The sequence below is a fragment of the Pleuronectes platessa genome, chromosome 1, assembly GCF_947347685.1.
Source record: "Pleuronectes platessa chromosome 1, fPlePla1.1, whole genome shotgun sequence".
Taxonomy (NCBI): domain Eukaryota; kingdom Metazoa; phylum Chordata; class Actinopteri; order Pleuronectiformes; family Pleuronectidae; genus Pleuronectes; species Pleuronectes platessa.
The window spans coordinates 19754357-19759600 of NC_070626.1; positions in this window are offsets into that span (position 1 = coordinate 19754357).

Consider the following 5244-nt stretch of genomic DNA (forward strand, 5'->3'; position numbering starts at 1 on the left):
CATTGTGTGGTTTTTATTTATGTCTCTGTATGTTCTCTGTGTTTTAGATTTAGGATCCGTGACACAACTGGAGGGGTTAGGACAAATGACAGTTTGAAGGTGATCACCTGCATGGTCACATGAGTTGTGTGGCGTAATTGGGATGACGATAAATAACTGACCCCAAGTATCTGATTTGACGTAACATCTAGCCCCGTGAATAATGTGTTTTTGAGCTTGGAGCTGTTATGGGAATGAACTAGTACTAACATAGCCTGATTGAATCCTCTTGATTGCTGCCCAGATCTTAGAGTTTGAACATTGAATTAATTAATGAAGCATAAAATGGAATTAAACAACTGTTTTGCGGGACTAGTACAAACAGGTTAAGACTTCACATAAGGTTTTATTTCAGCAGTAATTTTACTTGAGGTGAATGTTCTCCTCTCAAACATCAGCTTTATTCTAAATCGGTCCAAATAATAAGTGATTGACAGTTCTAAGCATTTTATTCAACTAAGCAATTTTCACAAGGTCTGTTCATTCTCAGTAGATGGAGGTAATAGAATAAGGATTATGATATTACATCTATTTTAATGTTGAAATGTCTTTTTTCCAGTGTGAACTTAAAGAAAGTCTTAAATTTCCACAGCAACTACTTCCGTTGGTTTCCCATAAATGAGAGACTGTCTCAGGATTCTCTCAATCGACCGATAAAAAGAGAGTGTGCTCACTGACCTCTGTAACTTTACGTTTTCAGTTCATGACAGGACTTTCTGAATAAAACACATTAGTCGAATTTCTCTGCCGCCTCTTCACCAAGTTAAAATGAAAAAGTACATCCACATTGTGTTAGAGACTGTTCAGGAATGCACTTAGAGGACCGAACCTCCACTTACCTTAAAAAAGAAAAATCATGTTCCATGGTTCTACTTCAATAAACGTCCTTGACTCGCCAGCACCAGACGATTCCTGTTAAAAAGACTGAACATGCCGATGGTTAATTACACATCAAAAATTCACATTCACATTCCCACTGTACTAAACCAAATATTTCATCTTATAAAACTGATGCACTCACAATTATATATAGCATTATTTATATATAATATCAATAAATAATGTTTACCACAGACTTTGTATATAGATGGACAACATAACCCAAATCGATTAATTCCTTTCAACCTCATATTGTCCAAACAGAGGCACAAGGACACATTATGGTTATTTTGATTAATTTTCACCTTTAATTTTTTTATTGTGAAATTAAATCTACCTCTCTAGACAATACTTCATGTTTTTATGAATCTTAACGCGTATTTTATTAGGAAAAAATTTCACTAACACAAAGATCCTTCTTGATTTTAATTTTTAATAGTAATGACAATGCTAAGTTTGTATATACAACTATGGAGTGCAGTGGAGAGAGAGTATATGTCTACAGAAATATTCAGGTTTCTTTAATGTTTGTGTTTCACTCAGAAGCTGCCGCACAAGAGGAAGAACTTCATCTGCTCTGGACTGACAATAACTGTTAATACTGAGTCATGTTAATGATGTGATCACACAGGACGTTTATAATTAAGATGTTTTCTAAATCAATAAATGTATGTTGTTAGTGTCTTGTTTTGTTGACGAAGGCAACTGAATACAAACTAAAACATTATTTGAAAAACAAAAATAGATAGGATAGATCTATATCTTTCAGTGTGGGCTCATCACAAATTGTTTTATTACAAACCATAGAAAGCAGCAGATCTGAATATAGAATGAACTGTTTATCAGAGTGTTTGTTTCACTATGACTAACACAGATAAGAGAGATGCTCCAGTTGAAAGTGCGCGGGAAAACACCACTACCAATTTATTCCAGCAGGTGGCGCTGTGAATATATCCCAGTTTAATCATGAAGGCAGGAGTGTGTATAGGCTACTTTATGCCTGAATATCTCTGTGTGTGTGTGTGTGTGTGTCTGTTATTTTGTCTGCAGCAGTTCCCTGAATTCACAATCCCCATTGAAATCTCTGGTATTTTAAATTAATGTCTGAAATTCAAATCGACAAATATCACACAAAATGTCTTTTTCCTTTAATTGAACTTTTCCCAGAACAGACTTTGAAGCTCTGTGATTGGACGTCCCTAAATAAAATACAGCTTGAGAGTCATGGTTGAATATCTGCTTCAGTTAAAGGATGAAAGAAAAGATCGTGTCATGCAGAGCTATGGATGATGAAGACTTACATGTTCTCTCAGGCGTTTTACCTTTTTATGATTTATTTTATGATGTGTTATTTTTATTGTGATTCATTCTTGTGTTTCACTTTGTTTGCATTTGCTGCTCAGCACTTTGGTGAAGTCTGGTTGTTTTAAATGTGCTTTATAAATAAGCTGAACCTGACTTGACTACAGTTCATTATACTCCGTACTATTATATACTGTAGTTTATACTGTTGGAATGTTGTTACAGAGAATTAATTCACAATGTGTCCACCTGAAGCCTCACAGAAACTCAGGAGCTGTTTCCTTCAAGGGGAGGAGGCGTCATCAGCTCACACACCAACACAATAAGATGATAAGAAAAACAAAATCCCCCTAATGTTGGGATTTCTGTGTTAAATTCAAATTTTTCCTCTGACTTTTTTTCAGAAGGGAGGCAGCAGCTTTGTTCTGTCGTTTACCAAATGTCGCACTTCTCTGTCTATGAAAGTCAGCTGACACACACACACACACACACACACACACACGGTCAGCTGACTCTTCAGAGGTGACCACTGCTACGTGGCTTCTCATACAGAAGTGTTTGTTAAATTGTAAAGTCTGGTACTTTTTATGAAAGATGTATTAACACAACGATTAAGGTCTTCAGCAGCAGGTAAATCTCTTCATTTCAGAAGTTTCCACATCGGGTGATGGAGTAGGTGTCTGCAAAGAGGAGCAAGGGGGGAACCTCGGGAAGTGTCCTAGAAAGAAAGGTTGTTTTCCCACATTTGACAAGTATCAGCGGAGAGAGGGAGCAGACAGGAAGCAAAGCCAGCTGGGAATTTAAATCCTGACGAATCTCATCTGCTGTTCATCAGCCATCAGTCACACACACACACAGACACACACACACACACACACACACACACACACAGACAGACACACACACACACACACACACACACACACATACACACATATGTGACTGGACTCTTAGGGCCTTGAACGTTAAAGGTATTAAATAATCCTTCCATACATCATTTTTTGAGAGAGAATTTAAACACAAAGATTGTGTTTATTTCAGTAATTTCAGGAAAAATGTCACCAGTCATGACAACAGAATATTTTCAAAGAAAAAAATTATAGTAATTAATAATTGGATTTGGTTTTTCCGCCGTGATGCACAGAGTCGTCTTATAAAACACAGCCACGCAGAAGCACCAGCCCTTCACATTGTTGTTGTTTTTGTTGTTAGTGGTGGTGTGTGTGTGTGTGTGTGTGTGTGTGTGTGTGTGTGTGTGTGTGTGTGTGTATCTGTGCGTGTGTGTGCAATCTGTTTACTGACCCCATGTAACTATTTCACCTCTTTTTTTCATTATTAAATTACCTTTCCTTACATGCAGAAAGAGCAGGACAGAAAAACAAGTTGTCCAGTAACATGATTGGCATTCATGCAACAGAGCAATCAGAGCCTGAAATTGCATTGAAATTACAGAAGCTGTGGAAGTTGATGATAAAAACAAATAGATAGAAAAGCTGGGACGAGATGAATCTAAAAATATATTGTCATTATTTTAGCGCTTTCACACAAATCACCCTTTTAAACAGCAGGACACAAATCTCAGAGGAGGAGACAGGGCTGACGCAGTAAATAATCTAGAATCTATATGAATATTTACATTTCCTTTGAAGAGGAAATTATCCTCTTTACAACTACACGTAGGGAACACAGCTGCAATTCAGCAGATTTCTTCCATTCTTACAATAGCTTTCAAGGAGACCATTCCATCTATCCATCCATTATCTATACAACTTATCTTTTAATGGTCATGGGAGGAGCCGGAGCCAATCCCATCTGACATTGGGAGCGATGTCATTGTATCAGAGGGCCAACACCAGTGTTGTGCATGAACGAACGCAAAAGAACGCGTTCAATGAACACGTTCACTTTTATGAGAACGATGAGCTGAACGCAACTCAATGACAAATAATGAATTTGAACGGTGAACAGGTTCATATTGTAGCGTCCTCGCGTATAGACGACAGGAAACTTCTCTCTTTATGTGCAACTTTATTAAAGTCCAGCGAACACGACACACTTCTTGTTCGTAACTCTGACACTCCTCTCATCCACCACTGTATTCTTCACTCCCCTTCCTCATTCACCCTTGAGACGCCAACTCATCAGCCAATGAGAGCCTGGCATCCCACAAAACCCTACAGCCATTGGCCTAGAACTTTCACGTGCCCCACCCGTTACCTGTTCACTGACCCTCGGGACATTTCAATACTTTCTCCTCAGGAGAGACGCTGTCTAAATCGAATGCTTTCACCATGTCCTCGCTCAGTCCCCGTAAAATGTCCGTGATTTAGCCTAACCGAAACCAACTAACTAGACTTATCACTACGTTACCCATCACCCATGGCACACATATGCAGACCAAACAAGCAACGTATTCCAAGTGTTTTCTTCTCTGGCCAGTGTCTCGGCTCCGTACCACACAACTTGGTAGAAGGAAGCTTCATGGATCAGAGATGAACCGTATAGTGAATGAATCTGGAATCTTCTCTCAAAAAACATTCCCCCCCCCCCCCCCCCCCCCCCCCCACTGGGTTATTCTCTAACAATAGGTTTCATCCAGTATCTAAAAGCCAAAAATGTAAAAGTAACTTTTAAGTAAGGCTGTCAGATATATGTAGTAAAGTAGAAAATATTTTCTCTGAAGTGTTTATCAAAAGCAGCATAAAATGACACCGACACACACATCGTCTTAATGTGCTTAGTTCTTGGCGAAAACCATTAGCTGAAATGGCCTAATCGGTAAAGCGTTCGGTCTCAAACAAGAGCGACCCGGATTCGAATCCCACTCATTCCCATTTTCAAGCTGGCAATATGTTACACTTAAAATTGGCAGGACTTCTCCTATTAATGGCAAAATAACTTACACTATGTTAATTTAAATTAATTAAATATATAAACAGGAGAAAAAATTATTAAAAAAAAAAGGTGCGCAATGGGCTTCTGCGCAGGATGTGCGCAATGGGCTTCTGCGCAGAATGTGCGCAG